Genomic DNA, 25,167 nt, shown 5'->3' on the forward strand with positions numbered 1-25,167 from the left:
GAGAAATGAAGGGATGTAATAATAACTTGGCCCAGTAGAAAAATAACCATTATAGAGTTGGGATTTTTAAGGGAGTATGTCTATCACTGGAGTTCCATAAACAAATTACTAACACACACACACACACACACACACACACACACACACACACACACACACACCCCTTCTCTTTGAGGCTCTCAGCCCTTTTGGACACTGACTTATTATGAAAATTATTTCAAGAAGCAACATGTGTGTTAGCAACAAGCATTTATAATACCTCAGTATAGTTTTATATGCTTGTAGGTAGGAAACACATGTAATTTTGCATATAATATATCTGTAATTATTCAGGATTGTGTGTCTTTCAAGATTATTAACAGAATTTAGTGGTAAGAATTTAAATAGAAGTAAGGAGAGCAAAGTCCAGGACATATTTCTCCAGAGAATAATAGAAAGTTTTCTTACCTAGGATTTCTGAGAACCTGACTTTTAAAGAAATAAGCATCACTCTCAAGTACTTTGATTTGCGTACTTCCCTGTAAGGGTAGAATTAAAATTAGATGTACCCCTTCTCCTCCCCTCCAGCTAATGTGTAAAAAAGCTCTTTAGGTTTAAACAGCAATCAGTTGCCTAGAACGTAGACTGCAGAATATAGAAATTATGCAATGCTACTAATAAGATAACTCATAGGTATGTCCTGTGATGATGCCAAAAGCTAGCCACTTAGAAAAATCCTTATAACCAAATACAAAGCAAGAATTTACATTGCAAATGTCGTAGGACTTCTACTACCATGCCCCTGCATGAGGCCAAGTTTTTCAAGAGGCAACTTGCAGAGAGAAATATTTTATTGTTTGTAATACAAGAGATAATTTATATACTTGATCCCATTGTAGTGGTACATCTAGTGAATGAAATCTTTTTCAGATATGTCTAAGAAGTTGGATTAGTGCCTGGATGACCTTTGTTTCCAATTCCTAGAGTGTAATGGGTATCATTAATGTTTAAAATTACAGTGTGAATAACAATAGCAAATAGTGTTTTCAATGTTTTCCTTAATACTGTGAAATTATTTTTAAAAATTCCTTTTAGATTAGGAAATCCTAGAATTGGGACGGACTACAGGTCACCAGCTCCAGACTCTTCTCCCATCCCCTCTGCCCAGGATAAGAATTCTTTTTCCCTAGTCCAGGAGTATTGCTTCAGAGGTTGAAGGAGAAATGGTTTCTTAAATGAAACAGAAACCTGGGTCTTTATAACTTATAAACTAAAGGTCCTTAATCTGTTTAGAAACCCCTGAAACGGTATAAAAAGCATATTTGTGTGTGTATTTTTTCCTGGAGGGGAGGGTGCATGGCTTTAGCAGATTCTCAAGGAGATCTGTGACTCCCTTCCCTCCTCAAAAAAGTGGCTTCTGGGAACAGACGAAGTGTACCCTGTCACTTCAAACTGAAAACTCTTAAGAATGTGAAGGTCTCTAACATATCATCTGTAGGCTTTCTCTTCATCAGAAAGCATCCTTAATCCCTTCGAATATTCCTGCCTGTTGTTTGCTCTCCTTTGTTTGTTCCTGAGAATTCCTCATCATGGTGTTCCAAATGTGGACTGCCTGGTACAAAGTATAAGAGAACTAAAAACAAGTTTTATTTAGAACTGCATTTCTTTTTTTCTAAGATTTTATTTATTTATTTGACAGAGAGAGAGCACAAGCAGGGGGAGTGGGAGAGGGAGAAGCAGACTCCCCACTGAGCAAGGAGCCCGATTCAGGACTTGATCCCAGGACCCTGGGATCATGACCTGAGCTGAAGGCAGAAGCTTAACCAACTGAGCCACGCAGGTGCCCCTAGAACTAAACATTTCTTTAAGGCAGCTTGCCATTGCATTAGCTGTAAGCAACTTTGACATTGTACTGTCGGTGATCTGATAAACATCTGAGCTCCTGCCAGACTAGATCTCCCTCATCCTAAATTTATCTCATTTTTATGTATTTTTATTTCTATTATGATTTATTTGTATACCTAATTATATGGACTGCATTTATTCATAATGCTGTTTTCAAATATTCTAGCCCAATTAGGGTCTTCTGAACTACATCCAGTGCCACACTTATCCCTCCCACCTTTCTGCTACATAAGCATATGCCTTTCATGCTTCCCCAAACTCACTGAAGAAAAAAGTTGACCCAGAGGAACTCCTGGTACACAACTGAAGAATCTCTCTGGGTTGGCCTCCGTCTTTCAACCACCAGTCTGTCTTTATGATTTTACTTATTACTGTCTCATAACTGCTCTGTCATCATGCCTATTTCCCCACATTTTGTTTTGTTTTGTTTTGTTGGGTTTTTTTTATAGGTAAATAATTTTATTTATAAATATTCACTATTCACTAGTTTATTCAGACACAATGCTGTATATTAAATTACACCTTGGTCTTTGCCGTCATTATTCCCTGGACTTGTTACCATTCCTGATTCCAAATCCCGTATTGTTTTTCTTTGTTTGTTTGTTTGTTTGTTTGTTTTATTTTATTATGTTATGTTAATCACCATACCCTTACATCATTAGTTTTTGATGTAGTGTTCCATGATTCATTGTTTGCGTGTAACACCCAGTGCTCCATTCAATACGTGCCCTCTTTAATACCCATCACCAGGCTAACCCTTCCCCCCACCCCCTCCCCTCTAGAACCCTCAGTTTGTTTCTCAGAGTCCATAGTCTCTCATGGTTCGTCTCCCCCTCCGATTTCCCCCCCTTCATTTTTCCCTTCCTACTATCTTCTTTTTTTTTTCCCTCAGGAAACAAACTGAGGGTTGCTGGAGTGGTGGGGGGTAGGAGGGTTGGGGTGGCTGGGTGATGGACATTGGGGAGGGTATGTGCTATGGTGAACGCTGTGAATTGTGTAAGACTGTTGAATCACAGACCTGTACCTCTGAAACAAATAATACATTATATGTCCCCACATTTTTTTAAGGTGTAATCAAAGACTTTGTCAAAGGTCTTGTGAAAGTTGAAATTTACTCTTGTGAAAGCAGAATTTACTCTCTTGTTTACGGTATCCTCTGCACATGTAGAAGCAGGGTTAAAAAGAATATGAGGCCCACCGGCATGACTTGATTTTAGGAGACCTTTATTGGCTTCTGGTTCTTCATTTCTAGGCACTCACCCCGATCTGATTTATCTATCTGCAACCGTGAACTTATCAGCCTAAAATTTCCAGTCTTTGCCTTTTCTGTATTGTTTAAGTGTCGACTTTTACCTTCAATATACCACCATCTTAAAAAATGTGTTTAGTGAATATTTTTGGGGTACTTACTGTGTAACCAACCAATAAGGGGCTGGGTACTGAGAATTCAGTGCTCCTTGGGGCACTTGCAGTTGAACCCTGATAGGTTTATAATTCTGGTTTATAATTTTCTGGTTTATAATTTGGGGGGCCCAAGAGATTATAAATTATTTTCTGAACATTTTCTGGAGGTAGATAAGATAACTGGATTATCAGTGTTAAATACTTTGGCTGAGTGTACTAAGGAGCTTTGTCAGCTAAATAGAGCATTATACTACATTATACTGCATAGAGACTCTTGTGTGAAACAGTCAGTGGCTACTGGAGGGAAGGTGCTGGAGGTAGATTGGACTTCAGTTCTAACAAGCATTTTATAAACTTCATTCTCCTTCAAATACTTGTGCTTCTGGTGAAAGAAGAAACAAGATTATTCTATGTGCCCTCTACTTCGTTTAGTTTTCAGTCTATTTATTTTGGAATCCTCAGCAATATCTTCCAGGTTCCTCCTGACTATACTTGTGTTCCCACATGAGCCATCAGAATTTTTGTAATTTGTGGGTTTAATAACACTTGGCTCATTCTCTCTTGTGTCTTCAGTCCGTGTCTCACCAAGACAGCATCCACCATGATTAGCCTTTTCAGAATCATACACTGCCCAGATTTTTCCTTTGGCCACAATACATCCTTCTAGAATATCACTGTCCAACAGAAATATAACTCAGGCTTCACAGTAATTTTAAACTTTCTAGTAGCCACATTAAAAAAGTAAGAGGAAAGAGGTGACATCTTTTTGTATAACATGTTTTATTTAACTCAGTATATCCAAAATAATATCATTTTAACATGTAATCAATATCAAAATATTTGCATTCTTTTTTTTGCACACCAAATCTTTGAAATTGGGTATGTGTTTCACGTTACTGCATCTACTCAGAAGTCTATGTATTTTAGCCTTTATGTTGTGGTTGGACAATCAGTGATTTTATCATTTTTGAGGTTAAGCCCATCATTGTAAGCTGTTACCATTTTCATTGATCTGCATCTGTCTTTCCTCAACTCCATTTCTATGTAATCCCTGAAATTCCTAACAATTTCCCCTATTTTACAAAGCTGTAACTCAACTGGTACAGAGTAGATTGTGCCCAATATCATTGTACCGCATCACAATGCCTTGCCCACAATGGCTACTCAGTATTTGTTGGGTGCATTAAGTACTCTTTCATCCTAAGCAGTTTCACATTTGTTTTCTTAGTTGAGCTTTTTAAATCATTGTGAAGTAAATAGGGGCAGTTTCTCCCTTATTACACAAAGAAAACTGATTCGTTTAGTCAATGATTTACCCCATTTCTCTGGACTCTGTTCTCCTGACATCAGTTCAATTCGGCAAGTACTTACTAAGTTTCAGTTGTTCTTTCTCCAATGCAATGCTATCTTCTTTAAGGATAAGACCATAAAGCTGTTGATGAGATACATTTTTGGTAGTTATTACATAAAAAAGAGTAATTTCAAAATGATTGTCTCTATCATTCTGGCCCAGCCAAGACACCATATTGTAAGCATCATCATCCCCCAGACATACAATAGAATATAAACAAAAAAGGCAAATCTACATAGATCCTGACAGGGAAGTAGTATGGTGCAGTCAGTAGAAAGACTACTTGCTTTGGGTCATGGTTCTCCCCCTCCCTGTGTGTCTGAAGACCAGGTGTTTAATTTCTCTACATCTATGTCCCCATCAGGAAAATAAGAATAATAGTAACTATTCCACCTACCTTACCAGGAAATGTTAAGGATCAAATGAAATACTGCTTTAGTTCTATAACTATAAAGTACTTTGTAAATATTAATGATTTAAAAAAAATCTATTACTATTAAAAATGGAAATCCCCTTGGGGCACCTGGATGGCTCAGTCAGTTAAGCGTCTGCCTTTGGCTCAGGTCACGATCCCAGGGTCCTGGGATCGAGTCCCACATTGGACTCCCTGCTCAGTGGGGAGGCTGCTTCTCCCTCTCCCTCTGCCCCTGCTTGTGTTCCCTCTCTCTCTCTGACAAATAAATAAATAAATAAAATCTTTAAAAGAGAAAGGGAAATTCCCATTATGGCCAAGTAGCTAGAAATTTTTATTACATTTTATAGCCTCCAACTAGTCTAGATTAAGGATCATAATCATAGACACTTTTGAAATAAAATTTTAAAATGCTCTCTCCAGTTACGAGATTCAGATGATCTTGTTTCAGTCACTTCTGTTTTTAGTAGTCAGTGAGCATATAATATTGGATATGCATCAGGTTGCCTTATTCCCGCAAATTCTAAGCAACAATACTGATCCTGAGCCATGAGAAGTGACCATTACTATTCACAGACTCTCACAGGATTTCGCAAAATGCAAGTAAATGTCAGGCTAGTTCTTTCCTACGAATCACAGATTGACAGATCATTATCCAGCGATGAATGAGCATACCCCAATTGCCAGAACTTCTTCCTGTGGTCTAATGATGACTTTCCACATCTCCATTCATGTCCCACCAAATGCTAACCCCTTGGCTATGGGAAGGTTAGAGTCAAATATGAACCTTCAGTGGTCTGCTGTTATTCAGACAGAGCATGTCACATCTCAGAAGGTGGTTTTCTGTGCATCTCTGTCCTGCAAAGTAGGAGAATTATTTGCAGATTTGCACTCTCTGAAAGTTTCTGCAATTAAAAAGAAGAAAATGTTACAGAAGAGCCGAGATCATTCTTTTATCGTTTTCCATAATAAGATATGAAATTCATCCAGATGGTATGGGAATATCATCATCTTCTCTGATTTTGTTTTCAAGACATACTTTACCAAAGTAGCGTGGCTTATATGCTTTTCTGAATATCTGATAAGATATAAGATATGTCTCAGAGTTCACAAATTTGGAGAAGCTGGGTTCTTGTTTTTGTTTTTCTAGAATCCGTTGACAGATTTTCTTGGTGCTGGTCTGTATTAAATATATTTTAGAGATCAGTGATGAAATCTGAAATATTTTGGCTATTAGGTATTTTGGTATGTTTTTAATAATACATGTATTGGCATCAATTAATACCTTCATAAGGTTGGGTAGAGATGGATGAAAATAATGTGTTTGCAATGTTTTGCTTCTGTTCATGTGAACATAATAATTTTTATATAATTTCAAGATTAAAAGGTTAGACCAGGAGTCAAAAAACTATGACCTGTAGGACAAATCAACCCCATTGCCTGTTTTTATAAATTAAGTTTTATTGGAGCACAGCCTTGCTCATTTGTTACATACTGTGTCTGGCTGCTTTCTGCTACAATGGCTTGAGTAGTTGGGACAGAATATATAACCTGCTAATCCTAAATTATTTACCAGCTGTTTCTTCACAGAAGAAATTTGCCAACTCCTGGGCCAGGCCATTAAGAATTAGTCTGATGAGTAAAAAAAAAAAAAAAAAAATGCAGTGGAGGGAGTGATGTGTTACATATATTCAGCCTTTGGATGTTCTCTAGAAGTATTGTCTACCTTAGACAAAAAACATGCAGGTATTCTTAATACTGTATGTGAGATGGGCAGATTTTGCTCCCAATTAAGTAAGCTCTTTCCTTTTGTGACTTGAATCAACAACAACAACAAATGCAGTATCCTAGTAATGCTCTCTGTGCAGAATTAATGTCTTAAGCATTTCTTTCCTCCCTCCCAATCACTGCAGAGAACACTTTGCTGGGAGAAGGAGAAAAAAAAATATGATTGTTTGGGGCACCTGGGTGGTGCAGTCAGTTAAGTGTCCGACTCTGGGTTTTGGCTCAGGTTGTGATCTCAGGGTCATGTGATTGCCCCGTGTCGGGCTCTCTGCTCAGCACGGAGTCTGCTTGAGATTCTCTCTCTGTTCCCTCTGCCCCTCATGTTCGTGCTCACTCTCTCTCAAACAAATAAATGCATTTTTAAGGAAGATATGATTGTTCAAAGTATCATAAAATTCTATATGGCCATTTCATCTGTTTGAAAAAAATATCTGAGTATTGTAATAAAGCCTAATGCCAGGGCCAGAGATTTGCAAATTCTATATTTGATCGAGAATCTCACTTATTTGAGAGTGATGCTCTGTGGAAAATCCTGTAACAGATGAAGAACCTACATCAGCTCTTTCAATTCTCTTATATGCTTTTCTGAATATCTGATATTATAAGGTATAATAAGGTACAGCTGTGTACCAGGCTGGTTCTCTCCTCCAGCACTTACCCTCACCTCCCTGTTGTGGTCCCTGGATCTCTCCTGCCAACTGGCCACTCTGTCCATGCTGAGTCCCTTTTCCACAGCTCGGCTCTGGACCACCTTGTCCCTGCCCATTGCCTACTTCTCAGTCTAGACCAGTACCTGCGCCATCCCAGAAACCCTCCCTGCAGAATCCTGGTGCGTAGGGCTCTATGCCACCGTTGGTGAAGGCCACCCTGGCTGTGTCCTTTCATTCTCAGAACCTTGTCCATACCTCTGAATGTCATCTCTGGGATGGCAGTGTAGTCAAGGAGATGGAACCGCAGTGTCAGCGGCATCCCTGGAATCATCCTGTTTCTTGTGGGGATGTATCTTATCATGTTTTATTACTTAAATTTTTATGTCTTTACGACAAGGAAGCAAACACTTTATAAATTCCTCATAGACAAGGAGCCATTTATTCTTTGTAAATCTCTTCAGTGCACTTCCCCATGAGCCTGCTGTGTGAAAGGCACAGTGTGGGTGTTGGGGACATAGATATTGATTAGGTCATGAGCCCAGGAACATCCAGCACTGCAAAACCATCGATAAATATTTCTTAAATGAATAAATAAAGTTTTAGAATTTCCCATGCAGTTTGGTGCAATCACGACTGAAACTTCACAGCCCACATGTGTCTTTCCTTATGATACAGAATAGTCGGGTCAAAGAAGACAAAGATGGCAGTGACTCAGTAGCTTTCAAAAGTGGGGGGATTCCAGCCACTGAGTCATTTACTCAGACAGAATTTATAGAAACAGAATTGTGCAGTTGTTATTATCTGCCTTTGTCCACAGCAGATAATAAAACAGAAATGCTTGGAGAATGCTAAATGTCCAAGAATTGGAAATAGAGGAGTTGAATATATATAAGGAAAATCAGAGCACAAGTAAATAGACTGAAAATGCAAGCGGTGACTAGGAGCCTGGTTGAGGGCAGGGTGGGGATGTGTGGCATGGTGACTCTTGATAAGTGAGGCACAAAGAGAAGAAGTGGTCAAGAGGTTTCAGGGCAGGGTAGGGAGGGAACAACTGTTCAAGAGAAGGAGAAATAGAAAGAAAAAGAAAAGAGCATCATTCCTCCATCCGTGGGATCACCAAAGAAGGTGAGTAAGTGCACATTGAAGACTGTCCCAACATGGTAATTAATTCTGTCCAAGGGCCCTGGACAGTTGTGCCCAGCCACCATCAGGGACTTCTCATCTTATATCAGTGTCCGGTGAGGTACCCAACCTCAAATTCATAACAAACTCCACATCTCTTAGAGCAACTTGCACCCAACCCAATTTAGCTGTCTTAACTTCCTTTTTTTGAATGGACCGCATACAAACCCACACCTAATTTTCACACACCCTGGTGTCTTAGACTGCTTTGTATCCCACACAGCCCCAACCCGTGCCTTAAATAGAGTCATCAAGAAATAAATATTTAATTTGATTTGTGGTTGCTAATACATTATATTGTGATCTTTGAGTTATATATTAAGTAGTTAGGATGAAATGTTGTATGAAGCATTCATTGAAATATTTATTAAAAATTGGTTGAAGAAAGGATTCTGAATACCTTTCATTTTTGAGTGGCATGTAAGAATGGCCAGCTAGAAACAATTCCAAATGTTCTAAAATTCTGAGAAATAAAGAAGTAGTATTTTAATTTCCTAACATTTTTAGATCACTTTTTAATTGAAATGTATATGTAGTAAAATGTATGTAATGAGATGGAATAGTCTGTTAACTCTAACTTTCCTGCACAGCAGTGTGTGCTAGTCAAATAAGGAAATGTTGGGGGTTATTTCCCAAAATAGCCTCCAGGGAGTGCTCTGGGTCACCTGGGTTCCAATTTAGTCTCCTAACTTGTTTCCTGCAGTGCTCTGCAATCACAGGACATTAACTTGAAGCAGTACCAGATTATAAACCATCAGATAATAGTAAAATATTTTTCAGTGACTTTTATTAGGCTTTTTGACTAATAATAATTGAACAAAACAAAATAAAGAGATCATGAACTAGAGAATATTTCCATTAATCAAGATGTTAGTCCGCCAAATTGTTCTTGTTCTAATCTCAGGGACATATAAGGGTGTTTTATCTCCTGTCTACTGCTGAAGGGCAAACACCTTGGGAAAGCAGTGAATATTTTAAGTTAGTATTAAAGGGCCATGTGAACACATCCCATTCAGTCAATGCAGGAGCCACCACGAAGCACTGAAGGAATTCTTCTTTGTGTGCAAGTCTCTTAAATCACCTCTCTTCCCCAAATACTACCTTACGTTAAAAGCACAGTTTGCAAAGTCAGCACTTTATTTAAAAGGGTCAAAACCCTCTCCTTATACATTACATGTATAATATCTTCCAGAAATAAGTTGGGTGCTTCACAAAATAGGTGAAAGCTGCTGCCGCAAAGTACAGAAGAAACAGAGCTTAATATCTCTCTCAGTCATGAATTATTCATGGAGCTTGACCCCCTTTTCTGTTCCTGGCCATATGATTGCATGTATTTCAAATTGTGTCCCCCTCATCCCATTCAAACATTTAATTAGATGTTGGAGTCCCCTACTCTCAGTAGCCGTCACATGACATTTTCCTGATGCACTGTTCTGATGCTGCTGTTTGCTAATCATTCATTTCCTTGTCGCCCTTCACTCAAGACTGAGCTCCAACAGGGCTGAGACCATGTCTCATTCTCCTTCTAAATGCCCAGGGCCGTGCCCTGTACCTGGTATGCTGTAAGTGTGCTGATTTATCTTATAGTAGATCTCTATGATTTATTCTAGGTCTTCATTTGGAATTCACTTTCGTAAAGGCATTCACCCCAGGCAGGTAGTTTGTTTACTTGTTTACTAATTTCAATATAATAGAGTATCGTTCTGTTTTCTTTCTCTCAAAATCAGGAACAAATATTCTGAATGCCAGAATAATGCTTATTTAAATTCCCTCTTCTCTTGAGCCCACATATCCTCACTAATCCCCCTACCATAACTTGCCCACCCCGACATGCTATCCCTCACAGCTAGAGTTTGGGACAAGTTCTATTTCAGGCATAGAATATAGGAGACTGGACTTTGAGTGGCCCACACTGGACATATTGACTTATGACTCTTCTCTTTTTCTTTTTAACTTGATTTCTACCTGTCCCTCAAAGGTTTGGGTAAGATGATGAAATTTTGCCTTATTCTGAAAATAACTGCATGCACAACTAGGATCATTGCTTATTTTTATCTTCTGGCCTACTTTTTCTCACACAAAAAGGTGAAATAAAGTGGGTGCTCCATCATATATAAATATATCTTATATATCTATCTAAAAACTACTTATACCCATAAATATATATTTATCATAGATAAATATTTATAGATACTTCTATCTTAAGTAAATATAGATATATACTTTATTTGTATATATATCAGATAATGAAACTTTTGCTTACTCTTATCAAATATCACAACAGCTGCTTCCATGAGTTTATGGGGCTTCTCTTTTTAGTAATTAAAAAGTAGTGAGACTATTGATTGCTGCCTGCTGCAAAAGGAGTAAGATTGAATGATATATTTTCTTCAAAAATGCCCCTAATGGCTTTGAGATTTCAGTTAAGGCAATTCCATTGTATTTGCATGAAAAGCTAACTGTGTCATTAAAACTGTATTTTGCTGGCACTTTTTGTACGTGGAGAGTCTTGGTGCTACAAACAAGTCTAAAATGGGCACAGCATCATTTCTAACCATGGTCAGGATAGGTTCCCTGGGCCAGTATCTTAAGCACTTTGAAAATAGCCAGTAGATTTCCAAACCACTTGTGAATGGATCCAGGCTATTTTCCTCTAAGCAGAGTGGGAAGAGAGGTTAGTTTTCCTTCTTCAAATTAACACCCTGTCCCTGTTCTGGTGGGCAGTGATGACTTGCTCCTTCTTGTTTCTGCATCTGAGAACTTCTTGGCAATAAAAAATGATGCAACTTCATTTCAGAAAAGGGAGAAAAATGTTTGATGTTAAGGTATATTAGTTAGTAGAGTCATCCTATAACCAAATGAATATCTTGTAGTAGAAGAACAAGATATTTGTTCTAAGGTATAAGCAATGGAACTCCAGCAGAGAAGAGAGACAAAGCACATTTATATTGAATTTTTTCAGAAATAAATAAAGCCTCTGATGATTATGAAAACAGCTTGAAAGTAAATTAACACATCAATGGTTAGAGGGGGAGGTGAGGGGTGATAGGGGTCTCACCCGAGAATCTGAATTGAAACAAACACATGGGATAGTCACCTTGTCTCATGCCTGATGTAGCTTATCCTCAGGAAGGTTTCTTAGGCCTTTTTTTGAACCAATCAGAAAAAAATCAGATTGACAATATTTATTTATTTAACCTATGTTGTTCAGAAAAAAAGGAATTCACAATATCAAATACTGCAAGGGAGATCAAGGCCAATGAGAATACTAGTCACATGAACTATACATGTGTTCATCTGTGAAATGAGAGAATTGGAATAAATACCAAGAGTATCTTCCAGCTCTAAAATTTCTTTTTATTTTTATTAACATTTTAAAATTCCTTAATGCTCTGATGTCACATTACAAGTGAGTTGGTGACTTCCAGTGAGAAATTTTCATAGAGTGATCCCCGCAAGGAATTCTAAGGGGGTGGGAGGTAACAAGTGGGTGGTGGGCAAGAAGACATAGTAGACACAGACGATTTGCTTAAGAAGTTTGCAGTGTATAGAAAGAAAGAAGACGATCATTAGATTGAATACAGTATCACATGAAGATTTTTATAGAATGCCGGACATCTGTGCTTCCTTTTAGAAACAGAAAAGAGAGTGCTTGTAGGTGTTAGTGAGGTACCCATGAATTAAAGAAGAGACTCCTGTTTTTCAAGAGCTGCTTTTTCAAGCTTCCACTGTTGGTTCTAGTTAGGTGACTTCTCAGGTACCATGACTCCTTGAGTCAGTGTAAAGGAAGAGATCGAGGATACTGATGATGGGGAAAGAACAGGAGAAAACTGAGCAAGACGGCTCTCATGGATTAACAGCCAGGTGGAGGGACAGCCTTCTGAAAGTAGGAAGCTTATCCTTCTAAAGTATGAGGCACAGAGAAAAGAGAATGCAAGACTGGGATGGAGGTGTGTGTGCACGTGACAGAGACATATATCTGATATAGTTTCTTCTTAACAAGAAAACCATGGTCATACTTGACAAGACAGAATTTCATTGGGATTTGGGTGAGAGATCCCAGGGAATGAGAACAGAGCAATGACAGGACCTCATGTTCTTTGAGCCAATGATCAGTGAACTGCAGTCACTTCCCGGGGACCTTGATCATTTAATATCAATGACTCAGTTCATGTATTGTGTAGTGACTGCCCAAATTGGTATATCTCTTTCCCGAATGGGTGGTAGCAAAATTCTGGTGTCCTTGAAACCCCAAACCAGTAACCCAAGCTATCTTCTGTTCTATAAGACTTCAGAGAAGACCGAAAGCCAGAAAAGTTAAGTGACTTGCCCAGGGCCACAGTGAGTTTTCATCTTGGGCAAGAGTAGAAATATATCTTCTATTTTCTCTCCTAGGGTTCTCTGCTTTAATTCATTTTACACAAGGGATCAATAAGGCAGTCTGAAGAATAAAGCCATGGACGAGGCTAACTTTGGCTTTAGCCTTGGCTCTGCCACTGACCTTGGGATGACTCAGTATCTCTAGGCTTCAGATTACTTATTGATAAAGATTTTCCAATTTAAAACGTAGGTCTGAAAGAATGTACAGCAGCTTTAAGGACCAACTGAAGTTAAGTACCAAAGGTTCTGGCTACCTGGGATTTTATTAACTGGTTTCCAGCAGTTTGGGGGTTATAAGAAGAAAGAAAAGTTCATCATGACAAGAAATCATTTAGTAATGAATTAACCAATTAAAAAATTAGTGCCTTCTCAAATATTCCTGTCTCATGCCATTAGTGCCTTCCTCACCAAACTAGTGTGATGAAAGAAGAGTACCAGACCAATGCAAGTCAGTTGCCAAGTGAAATTGTACATGAAATACAATATGCAAGATTTAATGAGGTCAATGAAAGTGATGTCAGAACTCTGCTCAAAACATGCCAAAACCATTGCCAAAGAGGAGTTGGCAAGACCTTTTAACACTTGGAAAAAGGAAAATCAGCAGAGATGGTGACATGATAGGTGCTTCAAAAAGGAAAGAGAGGAATTTCAAAGGAATGTGAGAGACCCTTGGGGAAATGCTGAAGCCCTCAAATAATTGTGCATTTTCTGTAAAATGGTCATATACTACTACCATGCAGTTTTGGAGAAAATTATGCAACCCTCCCAATCAACACTTCATTCATTTTTAGGTCTAAGAATTAGAACATAGTTTCACTTATAACCTGAATTTGATTAAATAGAAAATAAAATAGATTTCATTTTCATGAATTTTACTTCATTTCTCAAAGTAAAATCTTGGTTGACCTATTTTCTATGAAATTTACATTCCATTTTAAGTGGATTCACTTTATTTTTTAAATTTTTTTCCTTTTTAAAATTTTTATTTAAGTTTTAGTTAACATATAGTGTAATATTAGTTTGAGTAGTAGACTTTTGTGATTCATCACTTTGTACAATACCCAGTGCTCATCACAAGTGCCTTCCTTAATCCCCATCACCCATTTAACCCAGCCCCCCCACCGCCCCCCCCAACAACCTTCAGTTTATTCTCTATAGTTGAGTCTGTTTTATGGTTCACGTAGCTCTTTTTTTTTTTTTTTTGCCCCATGTTCATCTGTTTCATTTCTTAAATTCCGCATGTGAATGAAATCATATGGTATTTGTCTTTCCCTGACTGACTTATTTCACTTAGCATAATACACTCGAGCTCCATCCATGTCATTGCAAATAGCAATATTTCATTCTTTCTGATGGCTAATATTCCATTGTGTGTGTGTGTGTGTGTGTATGTGTGTATCACAACTTTTTTATCCATTCATCGGTCAGTGTACATTTGGGCTCTTTTTGTAATGTGGTTATTGTTGATAATGCTACTATAAACATCAGGGTGCATATATCCCCTTGAATCAGTATTTTTGTATCCTTTGGGTAAATATCTAGTAGTGCAATTGCTGTATCATAAGGTAGTTCTATTTTTAACTTTTTGAGGAACCTCCATACTGTTTTTCAGAGTGGCTGCACCAGTTTGCATTCCCACCAATGGTATAAGAGGGTTCCCCTTTCTCCACATCCTTGCCAACATCTGTTGTTTCTGTGTTAATTTTAGCCATTTTGACAGGTGTGCGGTGGTATCTCGTTGTGGTTTTGATTTATATCTCTCTGATGATGAGTGATGTTGAGCATCTTTTCATGTGTCTGTTAGCCATCTGGATGCCTTCTTTGGAAAGATGTCTATTCATGTCTTCTGTCCATTTCTTAACTGGATTATTTGGGTGTTGAGTTCGATGAATTCTTTATAGATTTTCGATACTAACCCTTTATCGGATATGTCATTTGCAAATATCTTTTCCCATTCCAAAGGTTGCCTTTTAGTTTTGTTGATTGTTTGTTGGATTCACTTTAAATGGCCCTTTCTTGTTGGCAATGTGCCTTTGAATAGGAGAACCTCAGAATGTAAAATAGGTATAGTGTTTCTCTGACTTTCTAAATCCTGTCTGTATAACCTGGGACTAGAACAAAGCAAGCAAAGGAATGGGGGTAGAACAGTTGGGGATTGTTACAGCATCAATGGCCAGCCTCCAGCCAAGGGGTAAAGGGAGCTTGTGTGTTGGGTCACGGACTCAAGCTGACGTGACTGGCCATGAGATTCAACCTGTGGAGGAAGTTCAGAGATTCTCAGGATGGACCAAGTAAAAGGAAAGAATCCAGTATTTCAGGCTTTTGTATCTTCTTTATGGTGTTAATTTTTTTGTTTTGTTTTGTTTTGTTTTCCTTTCTGAGTTTACCTTGTGTTTTCACATTGTTTATCACAGAAGGAAACAGCAGTCCTTCCATCTTCCTCCTATTGGGAAGGGCTTAACAGATTCCGTTCTTTCCTTGGCAGGCAGAGAAGTGCTTGGAGTGGGGAAATACTTTAAAGTAGAATGTTTAACCCAGATGCAAGAGATGCATGCTTTCCTGTCCACAGAGGCAGAACAACTGAAAACCATTATTTGAAAGTAACCAATTGGTTCAAGTTAGTGAGTTTACATTGATTCACTTTCCTGTAAGAGCTTTTCCTTTAATCAGCTTAATCCCCCAAATCTCATGGGGAAGTGGCAGTTAATATGTTTCAAGGCAGCCCATCTTGCTGTTAGATGAAAGTCTTTTTCTAACCAATTTCTACATTGCCTGACAGAGAATAAAGCTAATCCTCTTTTGGGATTCTTACTAGCCGTGTGAGAATTAATTCTAAGGGTTCCAGGAGATGGTTATAGTTACTGGCTTGGAACACCAAGGGGATTTTGCTACTGCCCATTCAGAGCAGATACACCGTTTTGGGCAATCACAAAACAATATACAAACTGAGTTGTTAGTGTTGATGGTCAAGGTTTCCAAGAAGTGTTTGTAGCTCACTGACCATTGGCTCAAAGTGTAGCATAGAGGTTTTCCCTCTTCCCATTTTGGTAGCAACATCTAAATGATGTGTGTCAGTTGGGTCCCCTGAGAGGCAGATACTGAGATGGAGTTCGGAGTGCCAGAGGTCTATTAGGTGGTTATGCCTGTCAAAGAGAAAGAGAAGGTAGCACGAGTGGGGCAGGAGGAACTTCCAACAGTGACGTCGACCTGACAGCCTTGGTCTGACCAACAGAGAGCTCCAGAGCAATGATTCCCTGTGAGAGGAGTCCTGGGTAGGGAAGAAATGGGCAACCCCTAAGGCCCCTGCATGTTCAGCCCTTGGCTGAGAGAGAGCTCCCAGGCCTCAGCACAAACACTGGGGCAGATGCTGAAGGCACTGCTGCTGGAGCCTGTTAACTGCACTCCTCAGGGCTGATAGAAGTTCTCTCTTCAAGGGAGATCTTAATGACCCACCTCCTTGCTTTAACTAATACCACTATAAATACTGAGGCATTCAAATGAACAACTCCTTTAGGAACAAAAGACCCACACACAGCAAAATGGCAGCGTTTGGCAGTCTGTCATTTATAAATTTCAGTCGTCAACAGGGTTCATCAGATTGTATTTTGAGAACACACATTGCTTTGCTTTCTTATAAACTTAATTTTATTCTGAAGAACAGTGATGGTAAAGAGCCCATCCTTTATCAAACAGTTTGGTTTAAAAAGTTGCCTAGCAGTAGGATAAAAGAAAACAAAGAAGCAATTAGCTTTATATTTAGTGATCTATCTATATGCATTTGGAGCACATTTCTGGAATAATTCAAAAGGGCCAATCCATTTTATGCCTCCTGCTGCTAAATGAATGTGGGAGTCAAGCTGCTATTTTCACAGTGTAAGACATTTATTGTTGATAAAAAAATCTCCCACTTATACATAATCAGTATCCTGGCAAATGACGCTGTAGAATTTCAGCTCCTTAAGTATAAAGCAGAAAAATCTTCAAAAAAAAAAAAAAATTAGGCCTTATGATTTAAAAATCAGCCAATCATGGATCAAAGTATTTAAGCACATTCATTATGCTCAAACTGACCAGTTCTTTAATGGGTATGTGTTCTTTGGGTTGGCAAGACTGATCCTTACATTTCACCCCTCCTCGTTGGAACAGTGTAGCCCTTTGATTATTCAGTCAATACAGGACCATTCAGCTCTGTGCCTGGCTCATTCACAGCTCTCAATGTTAATGCAACTCAATGTTATCTAATGTTTTTAACGAATTTCTCCCCTCACCCCTGCAAAAAAGTATATAAAATCAGTAGCTAACTCAATTGAGGGTATGGTAGATTTAGGCCTATAAATTATTATACCCACCTCAGTCATTTCTGTTTCCTGAAAGTTTATACAAAGAGGGTCTGCTCTTTATGTGTGTTGGAGGTAAGATGGAAGTCATACCCTAATCTGTTTCTTCTGTTTAGATCAAATGTGAATGAACACATCCATAATCAGACTGATTCAGGCCTCTGAGAATTTGATCCTTGGACCAAAATTGTTTCTGGGCATAGTGTATGAAATACTAGTGAGACCTTGTCATCAGTTGCACTTAAGAAATATTTTTTCTAGGCTGACAGAGCTCAGAAGGAAAGGAAGGGAGATGTAGGAAGGCTAAATAAATTGATTTCCTGCTGATAGCTTACCATCACCCAGTATATCATAAAGCAAGGTGAGAATGTGTTCACTCTCTATAAGATGCCCAAGATGGCACCAGGGGGCTGTTGAGGATATAGACTAGGGTAGCAGACTTATCCCTCTCTCCCACCCACATGGATGCCAACATAATCAGTGAGGAGACTTTTTTCATAAGTATGGAGGCTCTTTGCCATGAAAACTGGAAAACACTTGGAACAACGAAGTTGATATCTTGAGCTGACCTATAAACTGAAGGTAGGCATTTATACCATGATGATTTACGTGCTTTTCCAACCCACTTATTCTCAAAAACTAAATGGAGAAGTTTTAAAAATGGAGAGGTGGATGTGTGTTAAAATTCTGTGAGGTCTTTTCCCCCCTATTGCTTTCTGAAAATAAATCTGGAAGTAGGTATTTAAAACTTTCATCAAAATCATTTTAGACATTCACTCTTGGGTGTTAGATCAAGGTATTCATAAGTCATTCACAAACATAACTCTGCAATAGGGTTTCTTAACTTCAGCACTACTGACATTTGGGCCAGGTAATCTCTTTGTTGTGGAAGACTGTCCTGTTCATGATCCAGTGTTGAGCAGTATCCTTGGCCTCCATCCACTAGATGCCAGTAGCATGTACGTGTGCACACACACACACACACACACACACACACACACAGAGTTAGTTATGACAACCAAAAATGTCTCTAGACATTGCCAGTTATCTCCTGGGGGCAAAATCAGCCCCAGTTCACAACCACTGTTTTAACTCAGTGGTTCTCAAAATTGTTTAGAGGGTAAAGACCTAGAAACAATGATGTTTTATAGAACACCATGAGATTTTTATCATCTTTAAAATGCTGTCATTCCAGGGCGCCTGGGTGGCTCAATTAAGTGTCTGCCTTTGGCTCAGGCCATGGTCCCAGGGTCCTGGGATCGAGTCCCACATCGGGCTCCCTGCTCGGCAGGAAGCCTGCTTCTCCCTCTCCCACTCCCCCCTGCTTGTGTTCCCTCTCTCTCGCTGTGTCTCTCTCTGTCAAAGAAATAAATAAAATCTTTTAAAAAAAAAAGTTTTAAAAAATAATAATAAAAATAAAATGCTGTCATTCCAATTCCGAATGATTTTCCTGGCAGAAAATGGCTTTATAATACATGGACTACAGAGAATTATAACCTCCAGTACACATGCCTAGGGTATGTCAAATTAAGCATGATTAAGTTCTCTTGTATATTCCTTTAATTTTCACTTTAGTAAATGACAAAGGTTTACAGAAAACTGAAACTTGAGAATTTTTCTCTCTACAACTGAGGAAAGGCAAAGTTCAGTTTAACTATAGAATTTCATGCTTTTAGCTAGTTATAAGTTTCCTAAACCTTCACTATTGACAAACTATGATTTGTGCCAGAACCACATACTATTATTATTTGCTTGCTTGTTTTCTTTAGTAGACTCAGTTCTTTTTACTTACAGTTTATTTTGAAAGAATTATTGTATCTTGAGGAGCCTGGGTAGATCAGTCACTTAAGCGTCCAACTCTTGATTTCAGCTCCATCGAGCTCTGGGCTCAGCAGGGAGTCTGCTAGAGAGTCTCTCCCTCTCCCTCTGCCCTCCCCTGCTTGTGTGCTGGCTCTCTCTCAAATAAATAAATCTTAAAAAAAAAAAAAGAATTATTATATCTCGTATCACTATTGAAAAATTTTTTAAAAGGATTAGTTATATTTTGTAAAATACATGTTCACATAAATACGTAACTAGTAAATATTCATCTCACACCTAAAATCATCTTCATACCATACTTTGAAACCAGAGATCTAGCCAGACATCTATATTCTATTAACATTTTATGTGGGGCCAGAAGAAAGCTCAAATAATGCCTTATCACTTTAATTCCAAGCTTTTTCTAAAGCATTTTTTATACATTTTTTTAAATTTTATTATGTTAATCACTATACATTATATCATTAGTTTTTGATGTAGTGTTCCATGATTCATTGTTTGCATATAACACCCAGTGCTCCATTCAGTACGTGCTCTCTTTAATACCCACCACCAGGCTAACCCATCTCCCCACCCCCTTCCGCTCTAGAACCCTCAGTTTGTTTCTCAGAGTCCATAGTCTCTCATGGTTCGTCTCCCCCTCCGAATTCCCACCCTTCATTTTTCCCTGAGACTGTTGAATCACAGACCTGTACCTCTGAAACAAATAATACATTATACGTTAAAAAAAAAAAAGAAGATAATAGTAAAGCATTTCTCAAGTATCTAGTGCCTATACAACAGAAGTGTTCTACAAGGACAAAAGAGAAAAAGAAATATTGTCTCTGTGCACATGGACTTTGTCGCCCAGGATTGTAGGATTTAGGAAGGAAGGGAAATTCGCATTTAGTGAGCACCTGTTACCTGCATTGTGCTAAACACTCTGTACTTAATTCTCACGACAGTGGTTCTGTTTATCAGTTTATTTGATATCACACTGTATACGAAGTATTATGTTAGTGTTTAAGACATAAGATACACTTCTTACCCTCAAAGTATAATTTAGTTATAAACCCAGTCCTTACAATAGAATTGTAATATGATGGACAATTTATATCCGTGCAGTGAATAGGAAAACAGGACATACAGGGTGCTATTGGAAACTAAGGAACATGTGATTGGGCTGGGGTGAAGGGTAATCCAGGGATAGCATTGAGAAACAAAAGATCTTAGGTCTCCAAGGAGTTTTCCAGCTTTCCTGAGGCTCATAGAAGTAACTAACTTGCTGAAGGTCACAAGAGCACAAATGCAAACCTGAAGCCCGTGCCCTTTTCATTACACAGGGATCATGATTATCTAGCTCCAGGAAGATGTGTGCACATTCAGCCACTTCCCTTAACTACCCATAGCTGACACTGCCAATCAATCAAGGCTTCATTTCCCACTGGGCTGAGCCCAGGCCCAAGAATCTTTTTCATTCCCAGGGCTCTAGGAAACCACTACCTATGTCCATCCTCTTAATTTTCTAATGGGAAAACTGAGTCCCAGATAAAGTTAAACTGCCAGAGGTGGGGGGATGGGGTAGCCTAGTGATGGGTATTAAAGAGGGCACGTTCTGCATGGAGCACTGGGTGTTATATGCAAACAGTGAATCATGGAACACTACATCAAAAACTAATGATGTAATGTATGGTGATTAACATAACATAATAAAATAAAATTTAAAAAAGTTAAACTGCCCCACATCTCTCAGAGTCTGAGCCAGAACTCTGACAGTCTTCTTACTGCCAAACTGCACTGCTTCCCAGGAAAAGAAAACAGAAACAGCCATTTTGTACTTGCCTGCCCCTCTCCCCTAAGTGAACAGACACTCTTCTTTTCCCCACGGAAGCATACCCATGGCATCCAGATAGCTTGCGATATGACCACACTCCAGCGAACACTGGAGAACTTCTTCCAGTGGAAGAGTCACACGGTTGTCCGCAGACCTCTTTGTGCCAGTTATAATGTGTGATTTTACCACTCAATATAATAAAATATTAACTATAAGTGTAAAAACATAATGGCTTTTTTCTGAAACTATAAAAATTAAGTTAAATGCATTGTAACAAGTAAGAAGTATCTAAAAATTGCTGTTGGATGAAATGTAGGTGAGAAAACTGTAAAAGACTGAGAGGCAGATCCTAAAAATCCAGAGGACTTCTGCACCCTGATTACTTCCGAGGTGGCTTGCAGTTTTCCATTTTAGATTTTTTTATTTATTTGAAAGAGAGAGAGAATCTCAAGCAGACTCTCCTCTGAGTGTGGAGCCCCACGCGGGGCCCAATCTCACCACCCTGAGATCATGACCTGAGCTGAAATCAAGAGTCAGATGCTTAACCAACTGAGTCACCCAAGCGCCCCTAAGTTTTCCATTTTAAAGAAACCCAAAGTGGAAATTGCAGACATTGCATTTGAAGAATGGTGAATGCAAGAAAGGTCTACCAGTGAACCCATGTTCAAAAGGAAAACCCGTGGCCCTCCATCAAAAAAATTATTGAATGAAGACATATATATATATATATATATATATATATATATATGCACGCACACACACATGCACGCACACACACCTTTATATATATACCTTAAAGGTACATATGAATCATTTTAATTATTGTTCTCTTTAAGCTACTTTAATTACTAAAACTACCCCCAATTGAATCACGTAATAATGACAAAACAGTGTATATGAATGTATGAGTGTACGCATGCATACATTGTGTCATTGAACTCACATCGGCCAAAGATCTTGGAAAGCTCTTTCCCAAAGTTCTGGAGGCTGTTTTTCAAAAAAGCCTCTTAAATGAGATAACATGGAAATAATATTGGACTGGCAATTAAGAATCCTGTTCAGGTTTTCATTCTGAGATTTAGTGAGCTTAATCAGATCATCACTCTTCTCCCTACTTTTGCTATCCCCACTGTAAGCGAGTGTAACAAAGCTTTCCTTGGCCAAGAGTTTTTGTGTGTATCCAACGAGAATGCATGTAAAAGGACCTTGAAAGGTTTAAAGTACTATATAGCACTGTTTCTAGCTTATTTGAAAATGCTGGCTCATATGTAGATGAAGACATTAATAGACAGCAGGCTCTAGATGAGGGCACTGAGGCCCAGAAGGATTCTTTGAGGGAAGAAGGCTTAAGTCAAGCAAAAGTCTGACTATCTGAAACAAAACAGGGAAAATTACAAGTAATTCATTTAGTCTGTTAGAGGGGAGAATTCTCTCCTGATACCTAGCATTTTCCTTCCAGGCTTTCCTGTTAGATGGTGTAGAGACGGCTCTGGTGTCCAGGTGGCAGCGTGGAGGCCACGCCACTAGCCCCTGACCCACCCCATGAGCTCCTTTACTCTCGCCTTGCCTTGCCCACAGAAGCCATCATTCTCTTATGCTACCTTGCCTCTAGTCCTGTGGGTAAATGCATGGGTCTGACGCTATGCTTGGGTGAATTAGTCTAGAATTTGTGCTAAGGGGATTATTGGTGGCTGCACCATTGCTTTCTGTCTTCCACGATTCTCCTGTTCCCTGTGAAGAGCTATTGCTTCCTGTGTCTGTCTACCTTGACCTCTTCTTGACCTGATAGCATGCCAACCTCTTAAGAGGCATGAGCAATTGTGACAGAAACCAGACTGAGTAATGGGGTGACAGCATCTTCCATTAGAGCTGTACTCACTATGAATGCTTCTGTAATCCATAAGAGGGCCTGAGGAAAAACACAATGAAAACCTTTCAAGACTGATTCAATTAAGAGCCTCCCAGGAGAGACTGAGCACCAACAATGGAAAATTCAATATTGAGCTCATAGAAAGACACTTCATCTCATAAATGTCCTTTTTTTCTCTGATGTATAAGGAAAAAAACTCTGCAGCAACCTTTAGAAAAATGTGGCATTTGGTTTTTGAAAAAGATCTCCTCTTGCAGATTCCTTAATACCAATATTCATAGGAAATTCATTAGGGGAGATGTGAGATTATAAAATGAATGGTCGCAGTGTCTAAAGCCAATTGTTTGGATGTGCTGTTGAAATCCAGCATGAAATTATCTGTCTCTGTAACCCTAGGCAAGGTTGAAAAAGAAGAGTGGCTGTCAGACTTATCTGGTAGTGTGGGTGCCAGGAACTCTGTTCTTTATCCTGTATGTGAATAAAGGAATATATAATGTGCATCCTCTTTCCAAAAACCAAACTCAGTATTAAGCAGCATTCAGGGAACAAGCTGTTTTTCTTCGCCCTAGAAGTAGATCATAATAGTTTATCAGCATGTGTGTGGTTTACAAAGGGCTTTTGAGCTGTTTATAGGAAAATATTCAATAAGATCCATTTTTGTAGCAGGAGTAAAATAGACTTAACATGTGAATGTGAATTATCACTAATGTCTTTAAGTGTCTTTAGGTGTGCTAATGGCATTGTGGTTAGGTTTTTTTAAAGAGGTTGAAATACTTACAGATTAAATAATATGGTGTCTGAGATTAGTTTCAAAATAAGTCAGGATGGGTCGGGGGGGAGGGATATATGGATGAAAACACACCAACCTTGAGTTGATCATTGATGTAACTGCTGATGAGTGTGTATATATGTGGGATCTTTATACTGTTGTATTTTTCCTGGTGTTTGAAGTTTCCAGTAATAAAAATTAAAAACCAAAATATGAAATTTAGTTCTATTTTATAGACAGGATGAGAGACTCAGATTATGAATTGTTTGACTTAAGGAAGTTGAGTGTGAAAGTCAGATGACTTCCGCTAGGTCATTTGCGTGGGGCTCATTATAGCTGACCAACAAAAAGAGGCATGAATCAGCTTTACTCAGATGCCATATTGACAGATGGTGTGAAAAATTTAAATGGCAGATGGTGGTGATTATTAAACAATAAACAATGGCAATTTATCAGGAACCAAACGGAAAATAGCAACTTTTTGTTCTTGGCAATGCATCTAAATTGTCCTTTGTTATGTAACCAGTATTTTAACACCCTAACAGGTGTGCTCTGCTAAGACTGGGGAAGTTTAGAAGTACAGTAAGTTTTAAACTCTGGCTTAATGTTAACTACCGTTCCCCAGAATAGAACTTGAATATATTAAATTAAACAAACACTCCATTGAGGGATGGACTTCAAAGTAAGCAAAGAACAGAACATTTTAACTTAGAATTTGCATCTCAGATGTTTTAATAGGTTATGGGTCAAGGAAAATTTCATAAGGTTCTGTTTCTAACCAAGCATAGATTATCAAAAACTTACCCAGGCTCAGGGCTAACCACCAGGGATATGAAAATACATATGATAGCCCTGCCACAAGGAGCGCATGCTTAGTTCTGGTATTGGACAACTAGCTGAAACCCACAGTGGGTGGCCAGAAAGAGTCAACAGAGGTACATAGTTTTGCCATGGGGGCTCAGTAGAAGGTTTTTTTTTTTTTTTATGTTATGTTAATCAAGAAGTTTTGATTAATTCTGATCAAGGATGCAAGGATGGTTTTACCGAGGAAGTGATATTTGGGCTGGGCCTCAAGGAATAAAGAGGTGGTAAATGGGAGGAAGGACAGGCCTCTTTCCTTTTGCTCAGAAGCAGAGAGGGAAGCAAAACAGCAAAGAGCGCAATATGAAATGGAATAGAATGTTACTCAGAAAATAGGTTCCAAGGTTAGGTCATATGGTAAAAATTTAGTATATTTTCCTAAATTTACATGCATGCAACAAGATGGGCTCACTATGAAAAGCAAGTAAGGTAAGAACTGAGAATATCCAAGGGTCCAGAAAATTCATGTCCTCTAATTCAAGCAAGTTAAGAAATGGCAGATGCATTCTCCCACATTGTTGAAATTATTTTTTCTTTTCTATCACTATTTTTAATTTTGTTTATTTAATTTTTACTTAATTTTATTTTTGCTAAGCACTAATAGTTGAATCCTCAATTTTATAGTATAGAATGCAACTGACTCCACTG

At 38.5% G+C, this 25,167-nt stretch overlaps 1 protein-coding gene across 2 annotated transcripts in view; it reads left to right on the forward strand.

Annotated features, from left to right (window-relative positions):
• CERS6 (ceramide synthase 6) overlaps positions 1-25,167 on the forward strand; it is a 313,294-nt gene that overhangs the window by 256,194 nt on the left and 31,933 nt on the right. The gene's annotated exons all lie outside the window — the stretch shown is intronic.

Source organism: Halichoerus grypus, chromosome 4 (genome assembly GCF_964656455.1).
Source record: "Halichoerus grypus chromosome 4, mHalGry1.hap1.1, whole genome shotgun sequence".
Lineage (NCBI taxonomy): Eukaryota > Metazoa > Chordata > Mammalia > Carnivora > Phocidae > Halichoerus > Halichoerus grypus.